Source organism: Mustela putorius, unplaced genomic scaffold (genome assembly GCF_011764305.1).
Source record: "Mustela putorius furo isolate JIRA1106 unplaced genomic scaffold, ASM1176430v1.1 tig00000874_pilon_pilon_pilon, whole genome shotgun sequence".
NCBI classification, from domain to species: domain Eukaryota; kingdom Metazoa; phylum Chordata; class Mammalia; order Carnivora; family Mustelidae; genus Mustela; species Mustela putorius.
The window spans coordinates 6,518,849-6,543,586 of record NW_025421505.1 but is presented as its reverse complement, the minus strand read 5'-3'; the positions used below and the strand labels follow the sequence as shown (position 1 = coordinate 6,543,586).

The 24,738-nt window shown below is 49.7% G+C and overlaps 1 long non-coding RNA gene across 1 annotated transcript; it reads right to left on the bottom strand.

The window, feature by feature from the left end:
* Positions 1-10,815: 10,815 nt before the first annotated feature.
* LOC123393565 lies at positions 10,816-17,446 on the bottom strand. The gene is made up of 3 exons (XR_006608392.1): positions 17,223-17,446; positions 15,069-15,386; positions 10,816-14,364 (listed from the first exon to the last, which is right to left on the bottom strand). It is a non-coding gene; the product is annotated as an uncharacterized LOC123393565 (long non-coding RNA).
* Between the last annotated feature and the right edge of the window lie 7,292 nt (positions 17,447-24,738).

Below are 24,738 nucleotides of genomic sequence, written 5' to 3'. Positions count from 1 at the left end.
CAAAATGAAGCTTTATAGATGAGGTTCTTTTTTGAGGCAAGGAGAGAGCACAGGAGCAAGGGCGGCGAGGGACAGCGGAAGAGGGAGAGAATCTCAGGCCTGGATGCAGGGCTCAGTCTCACAACGCTGAGATCATGACCTCAGCCAAGATCAAGGGTCAGACGCTGAACCGATAGATGAACTTTTACAACTCAGTACAGGTAGAGGTGCACTTGTAGAAAACCGGTAAGTTGTGATTTTTGTATTTGGTAAAGATGATAAACCCTGAAATTTGCCGCTATGTTGTCCCTTGGCACAATAAAGTTTTGTATTATGTTCAGCAATTTTTCCTCTGATTGCATAAATCCTAGTTTGTCATCTTCTCATTAAATTAGTTTTGTCATTCTGCTGCTTTCGGTAAGGAATTAAATAAAACTTTAAATACCACCTATTTGTAGGAGAATCCTGTTTCTAACAACCCGAGAAGGCCACTTTTCAGTGCCTGTGCCCAACACTGTCAACCCATGTACTCCATTGGAGAGAAAATCATTGCTTGTTATTAGGCTCTGGGAGGACCTAAAAGGCTACAAAGGTAACGGCAAGTTACCTATCCAGGGGTGAGTCAGAAAGGAGACAGAGTGGCTGTTGCCCAACCAGCCTCCATTACTAGAGGAGATGGTACGTTCTGGAAAGGAAACCGGCATTCATGGCGTCTCACTGCATATGCAAATCATCCATTCACCCGCCAAATACGGCTTCTCAGATGCAGGGTCTGTACCAGCACGCTGGGCTTCTCAGGGGCTTCAGCACACCAAGGTTCCTGAGGACATCTAACCCTGGCTCACCAATGGGTCAGCTAAGTTACAGGCTGACAGGCTCCACCCTGAAGAAAACTCAAAACTGCACGGAAAAGGACCCTCTGCTCAATGCAGGGAGATGCAGGCGGTGATGCTTGCCCCAGAAACATCCCCCAAATTGCGCCTGGTTGCATTTTCGCTGACCTGTGGGCAATTGCCACGTGGCGGGACAAATGGATCAAGATGTGTCCTCTTTTACGGGGACAAACATAGCAGCAGAGCACACAAGACTCCAAGACCCCTGTTTGTGACCCATGGGGATGCCAAGGAGAAGGGAGCCTTGGAGGATGGCCATTGCTGGGGTCCACCAGCCGATGCGACCTGTGCCAGCAGGTAGCAGGTGCCATTGAAGGATGAGCTAGGCCCTCTGGAAACGGAAACTGATCAAGAGAATGAACAGCAGAGGTTCTGCTCCCAGGGGAGCATATGCTAAATCCAGGCACTTTGGTTCTAAATGAAGGAATTCCCAGAAGTGGTACCTCCGATTAAAATAGACTCTTGGCCAGGTTAGGAGACCCAGAAGGCCCAGCTTGGCTGTTAAGATGCCCAAACCCCATAATTAACCCTTCTTGCCCTACCACCCGTGCATACATTTTGGAAACAGGGTTCGTGGAATTTCAAGAGTAGCAGAGAAGAGGCAAGGGTGGGGGTTTCTCTTGCTGGCTGGCTGGCCTTGCTGCATTTAGGCAGTGATGCATGTGATAATGACCAGGAGTATGAGGTGAGGACACTGAAGGTGGTCCTGCTGTGACCCACACGTTAGGTGGTGATGGAGATTTTCTAAAATAGTGCAAAGTATAAAAGGAAAAAAAATCCATTGAGCCACATAAGGGCCAGTCTGAGTGTATGGTGTGAGGAAGACACGAGAAGGCTTGCAAACGTGACGGAGTGACAGCTACAGAGACTGGTCACACTCATCACCTGGCTGTGGAAGGAGAAGGCCAATGCCAGGTTGTGGGGAAAGAACCCGTTAGACCCTGTGATGTCAGGGGTGGAGGGGCGTGGCACAATCTCTCGTTGAGCATGGTCTACAGGGCATTTGGCCAATGTAACCCAGCACTGCCACCGTGACCCTCAGCTGCTGGCCAACACAGACTTATCAGAACCCTTCCATAGCCACTGACTCCAGGATGAAGCAGCCTCCACCTGAAACAACAGAGGTAGATTAACCTTATGGACATGGATATTATTGTTATACTTTTTTTTGGTACACATCTCACTGACTACTGATTGTTCTAAATGCTACAGCATAAGTAATAATGGACACATTGCAGAGCCCTGGACCTCCTGTCCGCTGGTGCGGGGGGTGTGTACTTGCCAACGCCTTGGACTGCATCTGGGTTAAAATCCTAGTTAACGGGCTTAGCCCAGATGGAGGATCGGGCTGTGAACCATCTTCTAGATAGGCTTAACACACTGATGGGAGTCACAGCATGGACGCTCTTGTCCAATGTTGCCCAAGACCAACAACAGATTGGTTCTAAGCCCCTATTAGTGCAATTACTTACAGCATGAGATGGGATGGCTTTGGCTACTAAGAATTCTTAGCCAGATATATGAAAGGCCAAGGATGTGAACATGTAGAGAAATGGCTCTACATTGGCACCTGTCGACCTTGTATGTATTCACACAGACCTTGCAGGCAAAGGCTTGAATCACAGGTCCATCTGAGCCTTGGAAGAACACCTTGCAATCTCCCTGGAAACACAGGAGGACGGAACATCTGTGAGGGGCTGCTCTGGGCCACTCTCTACTCGCTTCCCTATGTCCCTTGAAGGCCACCGTTGCCTCTTGGCATCCCACAAGGGCTGAGGCTTTCCGCCCCGCCCCCCTCAAGAGTCATGGAATGGTGAAATGCCTAGAGGCAGTTCATAATCAGCTCCTCGGTGTTGGGTGCTCCGCAGCCTGGGTCGCAGCCCTCTGGCTCCTTTTATTTCTGTGTCTTGGATGTGTGTCCGGGGACCACATGGAGCTGGCAGTTCGGGCTCGTCCTCCTTTCAATGTCCACATACATGATAAACCAGCCAAATCTTAAAAGTGGCTTTTGCATCTTTACGGGCCCAGTCACTCATGCCTTGATGTTTTTTGTGTATGCTTGACAAATGAAAGGCCCCACAATATCCCCTCTCTGCCCAGAAGCAAGACTGAAAACCCAACACCAAACAGCATCACTCAGGGAAATGTATAGACTAATGCCACCATCCAAGACCTGAACTCCCCAGTTTGGCCTGTATAGGAAGTGGATGAATTCTGGGGAGAGACTGGTTCTCATGAACTCTGCCAGGTAGGGAGTCTCTGATCCTGGGCTCCGAGAGAAGAACTTTATTGGAGCAAATGCACGTGGCCTCTGGGACTTGATAGGTAGTTATGGACCAGGCTAATCCCTTTTTCTTCACATCAACTTGCCAGATCCGCTAGCAAGTTTGATTTTACCCCGCACTGCTAACAGTGTTGCCACAAGGCTGGGTCTATTCAGTTCTCTGCCTCGACCCACCTACAAAGTTCTCAATTTCGTTGACATTTCATGAAGCACAACAATGATCCACTATATTGACATTATGCTGATGGGATCTGGTGACCAGGAAGTAGCAAGTACTTCAGATGCCTTTGGTAGGACACAATGAAGACACACAGGCCATGCGAACTCGGGGGTTTCTCACCCGAGAGAAGTTTCTGGGGGTTCAGGAGTCTGTAGCATGCAGAGAGGTCTTCCAAAGCAAAAGACAAGTTTCTGCACCTTGCACCATCTGCCATGAATGGAGAGACCTAACTCTTAGTGAGCCTTTTGGGATTCTGAAGCAACCCATTGCACATTTGCATGGACTTTTTTGGACCCATTGTAGAGACACTGATAAGGCTGCCCATTTCCATAAGGACTAGAGAATGGGAAGGCTGTGCAGGATATTCAGGCTCTAGAACACTCCGTTCTATCCTTGGTTCTTTCGGCTCCAGTGGACCCAATAAGATATTTGCAATATGTTTTGGGGGTAAATATCATTGATGTCTGGAGCTTCTCACAAGCCTGACAAGGAGCATGAAAGCTTCATTTCTAAGATCTTTAAGGACATCTATGTCCTTTTCTGCAGATAATTCAGTTTCTGGCTTGCAACTGTGATACAGAACCCCGTGGCCTGAGCTCCCCAGCATGAACACACTCACCCAGAAGGATGGGCATATACAGAAGCATTTGTTCTCAGATGGGAAGGGTATAGAAGAGATTAAGTTTGAGGAAGTTGGAAAGATACGAGCAGACTGAAAGAACTGGTGGTTGCACTTCTTTGATACAAACCCCTGTTGCGTTGACCCTCTCCCTCAGTCCATGCCTCTGGCCTCATGACGTGTTCCTTAAGACCTCCTGGCTGAGGAAAGCACTTGAATCTGGTTTGCAGCTAGGTTTGCACAGTGAGCTGTACCACACAAGGGGCCCCCTGCAGCACTACAGAATGACCCCAAAGGACAGTGGGTTTGCCTGCCTTGCTTGCTACTCCCGCCAGCAACACCATCGGCATACTCACAGGATGCCTTCTCTACCCTTACGGCAATCAGTCGCTGTTGGCATCTGATCAAGGAGTTCATTTCACAACAAAGGATGCTCAGCAATGGGATCCTGCCACACTCCATCGCCTGGAAGGGGGCTGCCTAACTGAAAGGTGGAACGACTGAGGTCTTATTGCAGTATCAGTAGGGAGAGAAACCTAGAAGGACAGGCTCTGTTTTACCTGCTCCTGGCATATGCTTTGAAGCAGAGACCATTGTGTGGTATTGTCTTCCCATAGCCAGGATCCGTGGGGCAGTGAATGGGTGTGAGTGAGTAGAACTGGGTGTGGCTCCTTTGACAATTACACTTATCAACCCACTTGCAGAATTTTTGCATCTTGTCCCAGCCACTTAGAGCTCTGATCGTTTAGGGGCTTAGTCCCCAAGGGATTCATATCAAGGGACACAGAAATTATTCTATTAAAAAGGAGACTTCTACCTTGAAGAACTTCCTTATTCCCTTGAACCAACAGACCATAAAGGACTACTTTGCTGTCCAGTGGAATTGATCCTGATTCCAAGGACAATATGGTCGCTGCTACCCAGTGGGGGCAAGGAGAGCTGTGGCAGAAGCCCGGGGGGGTTGTCTGGGGTATCTCCTGCTGCTTCCATGCTCAGTTGTAAAGGTTAATGGAACTACTGGCAATAAAAGGCAGAAGGCTGATGGAGGACTTGGCCCCTTCGGGCATGGAGTTTGGGGGTCACTCCACTAAGACTAATTGAGAATATCTTCAGACACAAAAAGAAGGCTGTCTTTTGTCTGGTGGAAATAGAGATGTTGCATTGTTTTATGTAAGTTCTAATATGTTTTGAAGGGTGCATATGGAAACTTCGTAGTCAAAAGGTCTTTTTCCCTCCTCCTGGTAGGGGACTGTGCTTTGAAGGGGCAGAGGCTGTTTTAGACTCTCTTAATCCTTCATCGAGAAGTTTGACAAATATGTTCACCGCTTTGACTCATGAGGTTTTCCTACCATGCACAAGCAAATGAAGGATTCAGAAATGCAATTTTCATCCACTGTCTCAGGGCTGTAGGAGTTGGGTGGGTGGGAAGAACTCGAGACTCAGAGGAGGCAGAGAAAGGGGGCTGGGTCAGAAGGGGCAGAGGCAGCAACCACGATGTTTTCGGAAGTGGGATGTTTTGAGCGCCGTGATTTGGAGTCAATGCACTGAGCAAGGAGAAGTGGGATGTTTTGAGCGCCGTGATTTGGAGTCAATGCACTGAGCAAGGAGAAGAGGTTGAGAAGGGAATGGCTGCTCACCGAGGGAACCATGAGCTCCTAAAGAAGCTCTTACCTTTTTCATCTTCAGTATCTGGCACATAGAAAGCCACACACAGAAGACAGGTCAGTGCATGTATGTTTCATTAGTGAATGACCGCAGAAGTACAGGAAGGGGACAGAAGGCATCTGATTGCACCTGTGCAGAGCCCTTCTTGTAGATTCCCCCGGGGTGGGCACCACTGATGGACATTAAGTTCTCCAGGCAGAAGCAGGCCGCAAACCTGCCATTCTAGAGGCCAAAGCAGGAGCCATACCGCTGAAAGTCAACCACAGGAAGAATGGTCAATTACGGGGCGCCTGGGTGGCTCAATGGGCTAAGCCTCTGCCTTTGGCTCAGGTCATAATCCCAGGGTCCTGGGATCTAGCCCCACATTGGGCTCTCTGCTCAGTGGGGAGCCTGCTTCCTCCTCTCTGCCTGCCTCTCTGCCTATTTGTGATCTCTCTCTGTCAAATAAATAAAGTCTTTGGTAATAATAAGGAGCGCCTGGGTGGCTCAGTGGGTTAAGCCTCTGCCTTCAGCTCAGGTCATGATCTCAGGGTCCTGGGATCGAGCTCCGAGTTGGGTTTTCCGCTCAGTGGGGAGCCTGCTTTCCTCTCTCTGCCTACTTGTGATCTCTCTCTGTGTCAAATAAAATCTTTAAAAAAAAAAAAAAAGAGTGGTCAATTACAAACCCCAACAGAATGATCATCAAGAAAGAACCATCAACTACAGGACCCAATGGGAAAAGATGCACACAGAATGTTCTGTAAGAAGCCCCTGCAACTCAGCCAGCGAGAAACCGTCATCACCCTGAACTGCTTTTCTCCAAAGGACTTTTATTCAGAGCACCCCCTCTCAACTTCCTCCTTTTCTGTAAAATAATTTTTCTCTCCTTTGTTGAACTTGCCTGTGGTTTTGCCGCAGCTTACATGTCCTGAATCGCAATTCTCTGCTACCCCTGAACAAACCCATTTTTGCTGGTGAAATAACTTTCAAAGATAACAGGGGCCATACCTGTGTGAAAAGAACTAGGAACAGCTAGGGGAATCTCAGCGTGAGTCTCGCCCACCCTGGGTGGGAATGCCCTAAACTGTAGTTCAGATGGAGCCCCATGGGGAGTCTTTGAAACAAAATCAGGGAAAGGCCCAGAGTCTCAGCAGGTAGCGAGTCATTGGAGGGGAGTTGGCCTTGGTGGTGGACGTGGAGCCCAGCAGCCAGGCAGTCAATTACGACCCAGTAGCAGGGTCTCAAATGTAGAGATGGGGGACCGCAGAAGGAAGCGTGGCTGAGGGAGCCCAGAGGTTCCTCTGCCCTCAGTGTGCAAAGCTAGGGCCAGCAGAGGGAGCACCCACCAGTGTTCTAGGAAGTCCTACTTCTAGGAAGCACTAGGAGGCTTTCCCGCTGGTGGGATCGTCCTAGAAGCTGGGGCAGGCAGGTGGGGCCTGAGCCCCAGGGGCACGACATTAATAATAGGAAAGCAGCTTTTTTTTAAAATTCAAAGGTACACATTCACATAGAACTAATGAATGAACCATCAAATCACACTTAAAAGGCCTTATTTCAGGAAATCGCAACCCTGTCCGTCCCTCTTTCCCCATTGACTGCCTCCTCAGAAAGCCTTTTTCTTTTTGAGCTGGGACACAGACATCTTTCCTGCTCCTCTCATGGGGCGCTGGCGACCTCTTCTGTTCCGTGAGCACTTAGATCTGTGCACGATCACTGCACTAGTAACTTGTTGCAACAATTTCGTGGCCGCAATTTGACATTTAACCCAGTTTTACAGCTCATAGTAGGTTAAATGAGATTGCCGATTTTCTTGGGGATATTCGTTCTGTTAAAACTCTGATCTCAGCCTTTTGGAAAGTTGCAATGGTTGACTGGTTTTACTTTATTGATGAAGTATGAAATTCTTTAGAACACACAAAAAAGGATCAGATGGGAGCAGTATTGCAAGAGTAAAGAGCGTCTCTTGTTGGCTCTGGTGGTGGCCAGACTGATCAGCGGCGTGGGCGTGTCTTTGAGTCCCCTCTAAGAACCCCTCCCTACAGAGTTCTCTTTACATCTTATCATTTTATCATAGTTTAACTATTATTTATATTGGAATTCCTTATTTCAATCAATGTGGTTTGTTTCCTGATTGGAATCCAAACTGATACATTTATTACATGCTTAGCCCTTTTGTAAGCATGTTACAATTTTGTGTCCCTATAATCCCATGATGCGTAGGTGGTTCTGAGGGTCCCATTGACAACGGATGATTTGGAAAGCGTGTGATGCTCATTAGACAACCAAGTAGAGATTTCAAGTAGGCAGGTGACTGCATAAATCTAGGCCCAGAAGATTAATCAGGGCTGGAGATAGAAAGCTGAGAGTCGTCTGTGCAGAGGCAAGAATCCTAGTCTATGGTCATAGCATTAATCTGATCTTTTATATCACTATTAAGTAGCCAAGATGGAAGAAGCCTCCACTTCAGATTCTTGATGTTTTAAAAAGTAATTTTCTTCCTAAAAATGTCTGGGTAAGCTTAATATTACTGTGCAAACTGGAACACGATACCAGCTCTAAGAGAAGAATGGATGGATGGATGGATGGACGGACGGACGGACGGACGGATGGATGTTGGCTGAATGATCAAAATCCAAGTGGGAATGTCCTACATTTTCAACCAGGAAAGGATGAGAATTACTTCTGAAGGATTCTCTTTAGCTCCTTCCTCCCAAAATGTCAGTTCCATTTTCGGCTCAGGCCTGTGGGTCAGAGCCTATTCAGTGCTCAGAGACCCGGGTATGGCCATGTGAGTGAGAGGGGACTCTGGACAGAAGGCTAGGTGAGCCGATGGGAGACTGGGAGTGATGATCCTTTTTAATTCCTGGCGTCAAGTCTTCTTTGCCACCAGCAAGAACTGTAGGGGTGGCTTATACTTTACAGGCAAATGAGACTTGCATGGGGTTTGAGCCCAGCTGGAAGGAAGGCTGGATATGGGGGTGCACTGGAGACCCAGAGTGGGGAGGAAGGGCTGCACCACCTCTGGGGACTGGGAAGTTGCTGAGCAAGGGCAGGACTTGAAGTTCGCTCACCTCTGGAGTGCAGATGATGCCCTGCTGACATGTGTTGGATAGAATAGAATAGAATGCGAAAGAATGGGATGAGACAAGATGGGATAGTCATGAACTAAGAATCTAAGGAAGAGAACAGGTCACAGGAACAGAGAGAGGGCACGGCATGAGATAAGTGGGTTTGGGGATTCAAGGCAGAAAGGACAGGAGTGAACCCAAAGCCTCTTCCATCCCACCCACTGCCCCCCAACAACGGCCAGCCCATAGGTATGACTGTGCCTTTATTCCTGAAGATAGCAGCCCTAGGCTCTGACCCGTTTACCCATCTATTTTCACATAGTCCACGGAACTGAATCCCAAACAAACCACAGACTAAGTGGAAGAAGGACCGAGTCCCGTCGAGACTGAGATGATGTTCAAGGATGCAGAATGCAGAGGCTCGTGAAACGTGCCCTTGAGTTGCAAAACCAAACCCCTTCCTTGCCAGATGGGAAATGGGGGACACAGGTCCAGTGGGAGCTTCCCTCGATTATCACCCAACAGAGAAGGGAGAGGAGGCCAGTGAGGCTGCAGAGGCAAGCCACATTCACAGGAAGTGGTTTGATGAATGCAAAAGGGACAGCTTATTCTTAGAACCAGACCTATAGCTGCCACGGTGCAAGGTGGGTTATTCTTGAACTGGTAGTGGGGAGGTGGGATTTGGGGTCTGGATCCAGTCACCTTGGAAAATGGTTTGATCTTACTGAAATTAAATATGATCTCTCCTGTGAACCAGCAATTCTCCTCCTAGATAAACATGTCCTTCTCAAATTGCTAAAAACAATCCTCATATAAATGGCAAGAATATGCCAAGATTTTCCTCAACTCATTAATAAAGAATGCAGCATAATGCAAAACTAATTCAGAGAGGACATGAGTATTTTTATATAACCTGTGGGGAAAATGCCGAGATATAAATTGCTAAGTTAGATATAAACTGACTGTTACCCCACACCGTGAAACTACTCTAACTTTTGATGCTACCTCCTTTCCTGACTAATTTTAGAATCGACACACCTAACCAGTTTTCTTCGAGTTAACCTTTAACATTAGGGATTTAGAAAACATTAGCTCCAATCAACTCCAAGAGCCATCAACAGTTTCATTCCAGGGGAATCAGGTGACATTTAAATGGACTTAATAAAATGTTACAACTTCTTTTCACTCTATCTCAAAATTTTGGATAACTATGCTAACTAGTTACATAATCCGTAGCCCTTCTCACATGTCGGCTGTAGGACATATTTGCAAGATTGTCCACAATAGTTCTCTCTTCATTAGTGATATCTGGAAATCACTCAAATGTTTATTATGAGAACAAGAAAAATTGTCTTTATAATAAAGTATGACACATCAATAAAAACACACTACAGCTGCATGTTCTACCAGGGAACAACTCCACAATATAATTTTGACACTTGACTTTGGGCTAAGCCATAGGTCTGGCTTTGGCCAATGTGATTAGTGGAGGTGACACAAACTAAAAGCTCAAATGAGCTTGCATGCTTGGTCTTGTTCCCTTGGTGCTCCTGTCTTTTGCAGCCCAAAAAGCCTGCCTCAGGGAACCAGAAGGTCATACAGTTTGGAAACATGTGGACTAGATCTGGAAGCAGCCTAGACCCAGCGCCCAAGCCCAGCTGAGTTCCACTGCCCCCACTAGGCACACAGCAGTGAAATAAATGTTTATTGGGACATCCCACTGAGCTTTGGGGTGATTTGTCTTGTGGTATTGTTGACCAATAACGACCTCAGGCAGACATCCAAACAAAAATCATTTATATACAATGTTCTAGGTCATGCACTTAATGACTTCTGTGAATATACCAAAAATGTAAAATTATAAAGAAATGCAAGTGACTCATAAAACAAAATTCAGGACAGTGGTTACCTTGGGTGTGAGAGAGGGAGACACAATGTTTGGGGATGCACAGAGGCCATCAGATAATGGTGGTTTATTTCTTAAGCTGAGAGTGGACACATAGTTTATTAGTATTCACTGTAGCCTACTATACATATTACAAGACCTCACATAGATACTATGTTTTTCATTCTCCTTTGGATGAATGAAAACAACCACACACAAAACCTTGAGACATAATAAAAGTGTATTGGAGTTTGGGACACAGCCCACACGAAAATTTTACAAAAATTGAGTACAAGTAAATTCAACTCATTCACATATGTGTTCTCTAAAAAAGAGGAGCACAAATTGAATCAAAGATGAGAAAAAGGCCAGGAAAAGCTTCCCCCCAAAAATGGTGCCACAGGTAAATGAAAAGCATGACCAAATATTTTCAATCACATTAATAAAGCAGTTTATAAAGTTAAGGAAGCAGTCATCTCTAAAAAATAGAAGAGGTTCAAATGACAACACTTCATTCTGAGATCAGATGGTAGGGAGAGGAAGACATTCGTTGTGCACCTTGAAGAGCTATCTGCCTCTTAAAATGGGAATTCATCATTGGATTCTGAAAATGTATACAAATCACCCTTCCTTGCCCCTCCCCCATGCCAGAGTCCCCTTCGCACTGTACCTGCTGCAGTGTTTGGGCTTCCAGGGCCTGGGAGAGCCCACGTTGGTCCACATGTCTGCCCTGTTCTCGGACAACCTTCTAGCACCCAGGCTTCAATCCAAGCAGTCCCAGCTCTTTGTGCTGGGACCAAGTAAACATCGTTCAAACTATGCCTATAATCTTGTTGCCCAGTATAAACTTGGTCCCTAATTCCCTGTTCCCCTGGGCACTACTACTACTGTTCCCAAGGTTAGAAGGCCCTGAACTCGGAGCTTCTGAGCCTCCATGCCTCCAGACTGCAATGCTGCCATTTCCAGGGTCTGGCCCTTCACCTCCAGGCTCCATTTCCCAATTATGTTGATAACATTTGGATATTTATCAAGGAATAGGATGAGAGGAGACATGGCAGCAATGGAAGAGGCAACAGGTAAAATTTACTTATTTTCACCAAGGATACCCCAGGCCAGGTGCACTGGGTGGGGCTTTGGAGGTGGCAGGCTTGGACAACACTTGGAGCCCTTGGGACCTTGGGATCCCTACCTGTCCTCTCTCATCAGGACTCTCGGACATCAGGAATCCCACGGAGGCTGCCCAGTATTACCAAGCCCTGGAGTTGAGGTCTTACCTCACTGTCAACTCCATGTGAACTTGTGAAGACCACTTTTTCTGAGCTCAGTTTTTTGTTTTTTTTTTTTTAACCTCTAGAGCATGGGACATTTTCTGACTCTATAGGGAACAGTGGACAGGTAGGATAGAGTGGGAGACACACCAAGCTGGAGGAAGACACAGAATGTTGTCAGGATGGTTCCCTCAGCAGCGATGGGACTCAGAGAGCAAGTGGATCCCGGGAGATGTCCGTGGATGAGTCACAGAGGGAGGGAATGGGTGAATGCAAATGTCCCACTGAGATTCAGTTAGAATAGGAGCTAGCTGTTGGCCGGGTAATCACTTGACCCCTGGGGACAAGGTGTAGAGGAGTCTGGGCACATAGAGGCTCTTTAGCCCCTGCACTTCTGACACATTCCTTCCTAACACCCTACAAACTCAACTCTTACTGACGAGTCCATCTGGGACCACTGGGGCACTGGGAAAGAACCAGTGTGGCGGGATGGCTCCTTCAGGAAGATAAGATGCCATGGGGGTGAGGAAGGTGGCCAGTCATTGCCTCAAGTAAAGACCAACAAATCAGGTACAAACTTTCTTGAGGGGAGGGTCATATCACAGTGGCCAATTCTTGGACCTTGGATGACAACTACTTAGTGACACTCCCTAATCATCAAGACACAAGAAAGGAATTGAAACAACAGAGAGTGAAATAAACAAGTCCATTACTCCTGGAGAAATAGGAAGGACATGAGAGAACGAGTCTTCTAAAGGAAGTACCTAGGCCAGTTCTGACTTGTTTGATCCATTGGAGCCAAAACACTGAAGTATCCCCATAATCTTAGACGAACCCTCAATATCTAAAGCTATAGATGGAGAGGGCAAGATTGGGTTGGTGCTGGCTACCCCACCCAGGCTTATAGGCTTAGGTCAGGTTGTTCTGAAGTCTCGGGGGGAGCCCATAATGACCATATTTTTCTTCTGGTACACTCCATAAACCAATCAAGGGATCAACGACGGATTTAGTAAAAGCTCAAAAAAAGTCACCACAAAAAAGCAAAAAGGGGTTAAAAGATTATCAGCTTCTGAAAAAAATAATAAAGACAAGCCAACAAGGAACCTTTGAAAACACCAGCAGAGCTCCTCCAAGGAAGCAGATTCCAGAAAGAACTTGAGGAGGCCAACATGAGCTCTCTGGGGATGGGATTCACTGGAAGAGAGTTACTCTGTAAGATTCTGTGAACAACCAGCAAATGAGCCCCAAAAGACAACAGAATGGAAGAGAGAATAAATGAGAAGAAAGTCATGGCCCAGCAAGAGATATACGTTGAAGCCCAACGCCTGTGCTGCCATGTCCAGGATGATCTGGTCATGAAACCCTTCCAGAGAGAGGTCCTCAACCCAAATTCAGGGCCTGGGCCACGCAGTGACACCGTGAAGGCCATGGTCCCTCAATCATGTTCCACCTGCAATGACCTTCTTCCCTTTTCATGGGAGAGATGGACTTAGCATTGAAGTTGGACTTTCACTTCCTCTCCGGGTGATTAAAACTTGATTACAACTTGAGGGTGCATGAAAAACAATCACATACTCCTGTTTTCAGTCATGAGAAACAAAACCAAAGAGAACACCAGTCACCTCACCTGCTGAGTCCTTCTTGGGAAATGGACTCACTGGCCAGGCCAATAGGACCCTGCCTTGGAGAGTGCAGAGGGAAGGACTCCTGGCTCCCCGGGAGGCTGCTGAAGGACGCTCTGACCTTTAGCTCCCACCAGCCTCCGGACTAAGGCCTGAGGTGGACAAGGATGGCCGAGCTCGGAAAGCTCATGCAGCTCTGAGGCTCTCCCCGCAGCGAACCGGAATGAGGGCAGACCCTCGCCCAGAAGCCCACATGCGCCCTGGGTCTCTGCGCAGACGCCAGCGGAGGCGGTTCCCTCATTACCACCACCTTGGCAGGACAGCAAAGGCACAAAGAGGTTCTTACTGGTGCCCACAGCACACGGCCAGCAGGTGGCGCCACAGGCCTTGAACCCGGGCATCTGAGGAGCATCACCTGTTCAGCCCTGGTCCCTTGGACGCCCCCCTCCCAGCTGTCCGCCCTGCTCACAGGCTGTCCCAGGGTCTCCCGCGGGAGGAGGAGGAGAAGGCCGAGGCCCCGGGAGTTTAGGAAGTGGCCCCAGCTGGCCCAGCAGGGACCGCGGGCAGGTTCCAGGCTTCTCCCTCCAGCCCAGGCCCTTTCCTGGCAGAAGGGAGGGCTGAGACCAGGAGCACAGCACGAGGGAGGCCTGCCAGGCACACGTTTCCAGGGGAAGCCAGAAGGCACAGGATCTCTCCAGGGGCCGTCAAGTCCTGTTCTGTCCCCGTGGGACAGGGAGGAGGCATCTGTGCCCTTGAGGCCTCCCTTAGCCTGGAAAACTGAAGCTGAGCCCACAGGAGAGGGGCGGGGCATCTTGTGGGGGGCGGGAGCCACCCGTGGGGCCGCCTCCTTCCTCTCCATCAGCATCCAAACCGGATCCGCACCTGTGGATTAGCAAAAGGACACAGTGAAAGGCCTGAGCGTTTCTATCCTTCCTGCTGCCCCTCTGTGGGGTCTTGGATGTTGCTCTGTGCTCCCCACTTCCTGTTCCAAATGGGAGGCCAAGATGGACAGGGTGGGGGCGAGGGGCGAGGGGCGCGGGGGTAGGGAGTGGGGAGCAGATCTCAGGGCCAGCTCTGTGTTTCCTCTTCTCCCCAGGCAGACTGCGCAGGGTCAGGGACTCGGGCAGTGTTCGCTGGGTCCGGCCTCTGGGATTTCTACCCCTGACAGTCCCTCTGCGAGTCTGACCACTCGTTGCCCACAGCACAGTCAAGCACCCGCTGGGCAGAGTCAGCGAGAAGCACAGGCTCAGCTCTGAGGACAACCTGCTGCCCAGGGTGTGTGCAGTTCCCTCCCAGTGTGCCTCGAGTCCGTTTTGGCAAGCGTATCAATCGCCATCAGCGGGTTAATGGAAATTGCCATGAGTCTGGTTCCCTAGGGGACAGGAAAGCCCGTGAGCTTAAGCCTGTTGAAACTGCAGGGCCAGAGCTCAGGTGGGCTGAGTGGGGGTGGGGAGCTGGGCATCCTAGGGCAAAGCCAGGGAGGTGGGGGGAGACCCGGTACTGGATGCAGGAGAAGCAGCCCCTAGAGCCCAAGTGGGTGCCCATCTGCCCTGTGCAGCAGCCCTGGGTCGTGCTTCAGGCCTTACCTGTCACTGAAGACCTTCAGAGGAGTGGGCAGCGCAGGAGGTCCTGGAGGAAGGTGCTGGGGACCCCAGGGGCCCTGGGAGTGGGCAGAGCCTGGTGAGCGGGTCCTTCAGTCCCTTCACCTCCTCTGAGCCTCTCTGCCCCAGCTGCAGGGGCTGGTGTGGCTGACTCTTGTGGCCATGGGCCCTCGAGGAGCTGTCTGTCTGTCCTTGTCCATGCAGAGCACAGGGGTGTCGGGGGAGGGGGTGGGTCCCCTGTCCTGGTGCCCAGGGAGCCTGTCAGCCTGTCAGCCTCTCCGGTGGCCTCAGTCTGCTCTTGGGCTGCGGGGAGGAGAGCAGGGCTGTGTCTGAATGTGGGCACGTCTCAGTGGGTCTGTTATCCGTGTGCTCGTACACTTGTGTGGTGGGGGGAGGGGCGAGCTTAGCAAACACACCCCCTGAGCTGAGGGCCCAGATGATTCTTCAGCTCAGCCTCCTAAGTTTATGGCCCTGGCACTGGACCTACCATGCCCTGCGGCACACAGGGCCTCCGACCATCCTGGTTGTGCTGTTGCCCACCTCCCCCTCCCCCCCAACTCTGCCCAAAGACATTTCAAAGGGATTTCCCTGCCCACGGGACAGAGCCTCAATTCTCTGTGGCCAGGTCACCAGTGACCAGCAGGGGTCTGCCCTGCCCGCGGGACCCTCTGTGCTCTGAACCCCTTCCGACCCACTGCTGTCCTGTGTGGGGGGCTTCCTGGGCACCTGTCCCTTCTCGGAGCCCAGGACAGGAACTACAGGCTCATGACTTCTTCCCACACAGAAATGTTCCCACCGCGCCTGCTTTGCCAAGGACAACGTGGAAGCACAGAGAAGCACAGAAAATGCTCAGGGCCACGGGGTGCCTCCATGCAGGAGCTGCTGTTGGAACCCAGCAATCTGGCCCCGAGTGGACTCTCCCCAACCCTTCCCTTCTGTGTGGACTCTTGAAGCCACTTCAGGAGCGGAGAGAGCTCGTCTGGGTCATGTCTTTACTTCGGATAAACCTGGCAGCTGGGGCGAGGGCCTGATAGAAACACCCAGAACGGAGACCTCTCCCTCTGTCCTCCTATTCATCACCCTCCCACCCACACGAGCCTCAGTGCACCCCCAGATCCCATGCTCAGCCCAGAGCTTCCATGTTGGGCCTGTGTGATCACGGGAGTTCCCAGAGCTGGAGGGAGGCCTTTCCCCACCCACAGTCCCCACTGGGTTGGTTTTTTGGCAGCTGGAAGAACCCATCAACGTGAGCATGTTTTCTGAGCCCACATCCTCCTCTGGTAGCTCCAAGGCCAAAGGGAACAGGCTCTGGCTGAAGCCGGAGGAGTTCGGGGAGGAAGCTCTGGGGAAGCTGTCGGAGCCCTGTGGCCTCACTGGACACTTGGACGGGCCTGTGACGTGGGCTGTCAGAGAAGAGGCAGCATCCTGCTGGGCACCATGCCAGCCCTGGGGCCCCTGAAGGATCAGCGGGGAGATGGGGTCCATCCCCCCGCCGGGACAGTCCCTCCAGGAAGAGGGGGCTCAGTGACTCAGCAGGGCATGGCCCTCAAATTCATGACGCCCCGATGGAGGGCCTACTCCTTACATCAACGCAGAGAGAGCCAGAGGCTCCAAGAGGGGTCTTGTCAGCTGCCCAGGTAGCTGTCGTCGTGTCAGAACAAGCACGTGGCCTGGGGTACCGTGGCCTCTCAGCCCACCCTCCAAGGGCACATTCTGGCCGACAGCACAGTGGGGTACTGCAGGCTGCACTTGAGCTCAGCACGGGGGGCCCTCCCCATCCAGGCCACAGCTCCCAGGCCACCCTCCCCTGGACCCATGGGAATGAATTTGGTAGAGGTAAAATCAGGGTTCGCACCATTGTCTGCCACACAAAGCATGGTGGGTGCTGTTCTCCCCCCCCCACAAGTCAGATCCTGGGACCTGCCCTAATGCCTGTGTCCGAGCTCCTGCTCCCGCCCCCTCCCAGGTCCCAGTCTGTGCACAGAGTATTCTCAGCGAGGCCTGTCCTGAGGCCACAGGAGGGAGTCTGGCCCCTGGAAGTGGGCTTGAGCCCAGAGGGCTCTCCTCCTGCCCAGCCCTGCACGCTGTCCCCTCTCACAGCCACATGGAGACTTCCCCATCCTCACCTCCTCCACTCACCGCAAGCAGCAAGGTTTAAGCACTTCTCCAGGCCCAGGGCCGGCTGTATACACTGTGTGCCTGCGTGGCCTGACCCTACTGACTATGGGTCGCCGCCCCTGACCCCGAACATTCCAGTAACTGCCCTCCTGGCTGAGCCTAGACCAACGAACAATCCTGACCCACGGAGGAGTCTGAGGGAGGCTCTGTCGGTTTAACTGATTCCGTCTCCAGGGAACCAACTGCCGGACGGTGCTGATTGGCTGAGCGGCATGGCCCAGCTGGCCAACTGGTCACTGTTAGGGTCGGTTATCAAAGGAATGAGACTGAGACAAGGTGACAGTTATTTAAAACTTTATTCTATGCCAAGCATTAGAAGTCAGACTGATTGGCCAAGGGAATGAGACTGAAACAAAGTTAAGTTATGCAAAGCTTTATTCTATGCCAAGCATTAGAAGCATTAGAAATAAGATTGACCGGCCAGGGCTGCTTCAGAAGAGAGCGACCCCTCCCAGCCTCACAGACTAATTTTTATAGAGCAAAAGCCTGGCCACACATAGGCAGCAATGAGATTGTAACGCTGTAGAGTCATGTTAGGCCACGTGCAGGTGGCCAATTGAATTACAATTTGCCCTATAGTAGCTGTTTGATCCAACCTATTACTCTGGTCAGAACTGGTGCTCAAGTTTGGCGCCCAAAAGGCGGGGTTTACATTCTCTGGTGGTTAGGGAGAGAGTAAGTATGTGTGCTTTTTACTGATTGGATGTCTCCACCTGGCCCGACTCGTCCTTGTATTATGGGCTCTTGTTATTAGGAACTGGCTGACCATATTTTACTAGCTTCCCAGACTTGCTTCTAAGTAAGTTTCTCTGGTGGTGGGGTAGGGGAAGGGGGGGTCAGGGTTCCGTTTCAGTTTTACTGCACAAACATTAAAATGGCTTTTAACCGAGATGGAGTCTCTCTGGTTAAATAGGCCCTTACAGTCACCAGCTCCTGCCGGAGGGACAGACCCTGGGAGCCTGGAGGGCCTGAGAGATGGTGGTGGGACAGGAGAGAGGGGAGGCTGGGCAGGAATGCCTGGGGGCTGACCACAGGCTCTTTGAGTCACTTTCCTACTGATCTCCCTTTTCTGTTTGTTTACAGACTTATCCAGATATATTTTACATACCATACCGATCACTCTTTTTTTTTAAGATTTTATTTATTTGAAAGACAGAGATCACAAGTAGGCAGAGAGGCAGGCAGAGAGAGGAGGAAGCAGGCCCCCCGCTAAGCAGAGAGCCTGACGCGGGGCTTGATCCCAGGACCCTAAGATCATGACCTGAGCTGAAGGCAGAGGCTTTAACCCACTGAGCCACCCAGGTGCCCCCCTTTCACTCATTTTAAATCTACACTGGTTTTTAGTGTATTCAGAGTCATATATCCATCGCCACAAGTTAACCTTAGGACATTTTTATCATCCCAAAGAGAAACTGTACTTGTTAGCAGTCCCCTCTACTCACCACCGTCCCCCAGTCCTAGACAACTACTAACCTACTATTCTCTAGAGATTTGCCAATTTGGACACTGCATGTACACAGGATGATACAATATGTAGTTTTTTTGCAACGAACTTCTTTCACTTAGTATATTTTCAAAGTCCGTCCTTATTAAATCATGTATCAAAACTGCATTCCAGGGGCACCTAAGAGGCTCAATCGATTAAGGGTCAGACTCAGGACCTGATCTCAGGGTCATGAGATGGAGCCTCGAATGGGACTCGTGCTGGAGCCTGCTTGAGAGTCTCTCTCTCCCTCTCCCTCTGCGCTGGCCCCCGGCTCGCAAGCACTGTCACACTCTCTCAAAAACAAGAACAACTTCATTCTTTTATTGCTGAAACACAGTCTATTGTACATAGAAACCACACGGTACTCACCCACTCATAAGCAGTTTCATGCATAAGAGGCAAAAAGGGAAATAATACAAATTCTCATTCATGTATGAATTTTAACTGGTTTTTGTCTTTTTATTGCGTTGTAAGAGTCCCTTGTGCATCCTAGATAAAAGTCTTTTATCAGAAAAAAGTCTCTTATCAGATATATAATTTGCAAATTATATTTGCAAATATTTGTCTCCATCCTGTGAGGTGTATTTTCACTTTCTTGGTGGTATCCTCTGAAGTACAAAATTTTAAATTTTCATGAAATCCAATTTATTTTTTCCTTAGTCACTTGTGCTTTGGGCATCAAATCATTGCCTCACCCAAAGTCACAAAGATTTACTCCTATGTTTCCTTCTAGAAGTTTAACAGTGTAGCCCTTACACTTAAGTCTTTGATCCATTTTGAACTACTGCTTGTATATGGTGTGAGATAGGGATCCAGGTTTATTATTTTGCCCATGGCTACCAGTTGTTCCAGCACCCTTTGCTGGAAAGACTATCCTTTCCCCATTGAATTGCTTTGGCATCTTTCTCGAAAAGCAATTCACCATAAATATAAGGGTTTCTTTTTGGATTTTTGATTCTATTCCATTGGTCTACACGTCTATCCTTAATGCTAATGCTACACTGTCTTGATTACTGTAGCTTTGTAATAAGTTTTGCAACCAGGAAATGTGAATCCTCCAACTTGGCTGTTCTTTCACCAGATTGTTTTGGCAATTCTGGGTCCCTTGATTTTCTGCATGAATTTTAGGATCAGCTTGTCAACCTCTGTAAGGAGACCAGCTGCAGTTCTGGTAGGCATTGTGCTGAATCTATAGGTCAACCTGGGGAGTTATGCTTGTCAGGGTTCACAAGACAAACAGAATAAGGTATATATATATGTGTGTGTGTGTGTGTGTGTGCACAGGCAGGTGGGGGCACAGAGGCACCCATGCCATTCTGTGTCTCTGGATGTCCACACGCACAACATAGCCGACACCGCGATGTGTCCCTGGGACATGAGTCCCGGTGACCTGTTTCATCACTGAAAGCTGCACACTGAGGTGGAGCCTTAGACTGCCACCACTCTCCTTGCTGAGAGCTCCATGGGGCTCTGTCTGGCACCCTGCGGTGATCAATAACATGCCAGGAAAGGCAGGTGCCAAGCACTGTAAGGAGCAGGTCCTCTGAAACCGCAGCCACCCCCCCCCAACCAAAGATCCTCACAAGGCCATAACATGGGGACCCCACATGAGAATCCTGCCCTCGCTGGCGGCTGGTACTGCTGAGAGGGGCGTCTCCTAGGGTCTTTTGCCTGGAACTTAAGGTTAGGGCCCTGCTGTAACCATGCTGTCATCCTAGTCGCCCATGAAGCCCACCCGGGAGCCTTCCCCCAGTTCTTGCCCCTGGAATCTCACCTCCCCAGCCCCCAAGACAAGTGTTTGGCATTGCGGAGTGAACATCAGGGGTTGTAAACCTCCTCCAGGCTAATGCAATGAGCAGCTGAGGTTGAAACCCTCTGTTCCAATCCTTCATCCTTCTAGCAAGTACCCCTCATTTTCACGTGGGACCTCCTTCATCAAAACACCTGTTGGGGCGCCTGGGTGGCTCAGTGGGTTAAGCGGCTGCCTTCGGCTCAGGTTATGATCTCGGGGTCCTGGGATCGAGTCCTGCATCGGGCTCTCTGCTCAGCGGGGAGCCTGCTTCCTCCTCTCTCTCTCTGCCTGCCTCTCTGCCTACTTGCGATCTCTCTCTGTCAAATAAATTTAAAAAAATAAAATAAATTAAAAAAAAAAAAACCAAAAAAAACACCTGTTGCCGGGGCACCTCGGTGGCTCAGTAGGTTAAGCCTCTGCCTTTGACTCAGGTTATGATCCCAGGGTCCGGGGATTGAACCCCACATAGGGCTTTCTGCTCAGCAGGGAGCCTGCTTCCCCCCTCTCTCTCTGCCTACTTGTCATCTCTCTCTGTCAAGTAAATAAATAAAAATCTTGTAAAACCCCCACAAAAATCCATTGCCACCATAGTGAACAACTGTCCTGGTGTGCCTGGACACAGAAGCCCTGGGTCCCAGGGACTATGGGGGCATGGCTTAGTGGCTTACCCACTCACCTCCTCTGCAGGGCCACCCTCGAATCCTCCCTGCTGCCTGGTGGCAGGAATGCCAGTCACCTTCCTAGAGGCGGGCAGCAAAGGCTTGCCCCCGGTGAGGGGGACAAAAGTGCCGGTCCCTGATTGAAAGACAGAACAGATAGCACAGTGCAATTCACACTCTACCGCATGCCAGGATTAGATGGAGGTTTAGTCTCACTGCACCCAACGGTGCAACAGCCCTGGTCCCTCCCTCGGTTCCTCCTGGGACCAGACTCCAAGAAGTCCTGTGTTCATAAGTCCTGTACACAGGCTCCGCTTATAGGATCCCACGTAGGACACTGGGAGGTGGGGGGAGACAATGCAGAAAAGTTACTATGTTAAGCCAGAGCTATGGGAAGGTGATGGTGTCATTGAGGCTCGAGGAAAGAGGGGTCAAGGAGAACAGAGACGTCCACCCAGGGCGCCCTGTCCAGGGGTGGGGGTCAGATGAGGCTGGGAGACACAGTAACTGTGGGGAGAAGGCTTAGGACAGAGTGGTGGGTTCTGAGATCAGGTGGAATTGGGCTGAAACTATTCAGAATTTGTGTCTGGCATCTCAAGAAATTTGCCTGTGAACAGAAGAGGGACTGGCAAATGGGTAAGAGAAGGATAATGGCCAGAAATAAGTTCCTAAACAGAGAACATAACCAGAGAGAGAGAGAAATCCAACACTTCCCAGGCAATCCTGCAGATTCCTTTTGGACTCTGGGCCTCTTCCTAAGTGTTCATGTGATTTTAAGGTTGTGCGTGTTTGAATGCTTTTACTGCAATAATTCTGATTTAGTTTGTGTTTTTATTAATTCACTTAGCAGGCGTTTGTTGAGAACCTGCTGTGTGCCTTACACATTTCTGAACCCCGAACAACGGCTTTGAAGAGGCAGATGAAATCCCTGCCCCCTCGAACTTACATATGGAGAAGGCAGGGGTGGGGGGGGGAGGGGGAGCAGCAACAAATAAACACAGAGGGTGATATGGGAGGGGCATTGCTGAGATTGAAAACACCTTGATGGAGGAGGAAGGGGAGAGTCCTCGTGAGCAGCCTTACAACCACCTGCCACTGTCAGCCGGCTGAAAAGGGAGGGGTCAGTGGGAACGCAAAAATGAATGTATTTGCAGGGAAGGAGAATGCGAGGAACTCATTGACCCTGGGTTGGGTACAACCACTTTGGAAGAGAGTTCAGCCTCATCCAGTGACGTTGAGCATGTAACTTTGACCCTGCAATCGCACCACTAGATAAAACTTCGCACCTCTGTCCTGGAGGACAGGTAACTCTTGTACAAAGGAGTGAAACTAAGAATAATAACTAAGAACAATCCCAACTGTACACGAACAGAAGAATTGTGGTAGAGCCACCGCCATGGAACCCTTAATAGAGGTAAAAACGTGCAGACAAGGAATCCAGAAAACAACATGAGGGAAAGAGACACACAAAATGCTCCATTCTTTGCAAATGTGGCTCAGTGGGTTAAGCCTCTGCCTTCGGCTCCGGTCATGGTCTCAGGGTCCTGGGATCAAGTCCAGGATTGACCAAGATCAGGCTCTCTGCTCAGTGGGGAGCCTGCTTCCCCTCCTTCTCTGCCTACTTGTGATCTCTCTCTCTTGCTCGCTTAAATAAATAAATAAAATATTTTAAAATAAATGTGCAAAAAGAATTGTCATCCATCTACAAAAAAAGGCAATCAATTGAGAACCACGATTCTGGGTACTGGTTTCCAAGGATGTGGCTGATGGTGAGCGCCCAGAGGCTGGTTTCCAGAGCCAAGGGACAGTCACCCCGAGGGATAGTCACACAAAGGAGATTCTGTGATTTGTTCTCTTGCTGCTTCATGTATGCAATTTATGTTCTTTCCAGTTTGGCTACTACATTTCATTTTTAAAGATGGAGTAAAAGACCTATAAATGGAAACCTTCATTTCAATGAAATTTATGAGTCTGGGCCACAGTGTTCAGTCTTCCTCTGGACAGACTCCCTGCTAAAAACTGATTTGGGAAAAGCTTCCTCCATTCAATAATACGTAGGATAAGAGCTGGACCGAAGGACGACAGTAATAACAACCACGACAACAACAAACTGAAAGAATTGGGAAGAAAAGAAAAGCCAAACAAGGCCTACTGAGAACATGCCCCAGAATGTTCCAGCAGAGACGACTATGACCCAGATTGTTGCCACCAATTACCATGCAGGCCTGGTGAGATCTAACAGCTCCCGGAACAGAAGGGGAGACAGCAGGGCGCCGAGAACCGGAGCTGTCAGAGCTGGGGGCATGGGGAGAGGGAAGGAATAGGACAGAAGATCTTTGCAGCTCAGCTAGCTCAAAGAGCAGAAAACCGCTTTCTGGAGGGGGGCAGGCAATGGGGACAGGTCAGGGGAGGAGGTTTCCTGAAATAAAAGCTCTTTGAAGTTCTTCATTCGATCTACGTGAATAAATAAGTTTGATTAAAAAAAAAAAAGGAAATAATAGAAAGCCCCTTTCTTGGCCATCAGCCAGTGCTGACCCAGAGACCCTGTGCCCTGCGGGAGTCTCAGGCCTCTGCTGGCAAAGTCCCTTCCTCGACAATCGCACCAACATCAAGGTCTTCCATAAACAGAGCCTCTCCTACCTGCCGTAGTATGTCCTTCTCAGGCTGATCCTACTGCTGGCCCCCAAGGACCTGGAAACATCTAGGTGCCCTCAGCCAAACCTCTACCCATATTCCCCAAATTAAGCTGCTGAGACACTGTTTCCTGTGCTCCCTGTTGCTGCCACCCTGGTCCCCAGGTCCAGAGCCCCAGGCCGTAGTGCCTCCCCTGTCCTTTTTTGAGTCTCTTTGCAAAGCCTGATCACTCACCTGGGGGTTCTGTTCCTCTGTGTTCCTGTTCATGGCATCTGAACACCTGGGCTAGCAACCTGTAGCTGCTCTCCTGGAACCTCAGGATTTTTTTTTTTCTCACTCAAACCTGGGGTGTATCATTGACTTCACTGTGGACAGATGGGGGTGAAGTGAGGAGAGAGAACGAGGACCTGGAAGTGGGGAAGAGCCGTCACTGGGGGGCCCCTCTGAGACTGGGTGTTGGGCTGGGGCCAGCAGAGAGGCAATTCCCAGTGTCAACTAACTCCAAGAGGGGGGGGGCAGGGAGGTCATGAGGGTCCCTTGGTGGCCCCTACCTTCCTACCGGGGGGGAGGGAGGATTGGTTCAGGAAGACACAGGAAGTTACAGAAGGGAATAAAAAGGCTAGTCGCCCAACAACCAAACTAGAAATTCATAACAGAAAGATAATGAGAAACTCTCCAACACACTTGAGAAATAAACCACACATTCTGAATAATCTAGGCATCAAAAAGGAACTCCCGGGAAATTTCAAAAATAGAGGAAAATGAATAAAAATGTCTCGCCATCTGTTCTCCTACAGTAGAACAACTTTGAATAACTTCATGGGCAAAGTGACCCACTTCGTGAAAGTCATTTCTTGTGTGTGCAGTTATGGGTCTTGATGTGACACATGTGCTTAGGAGTGTATG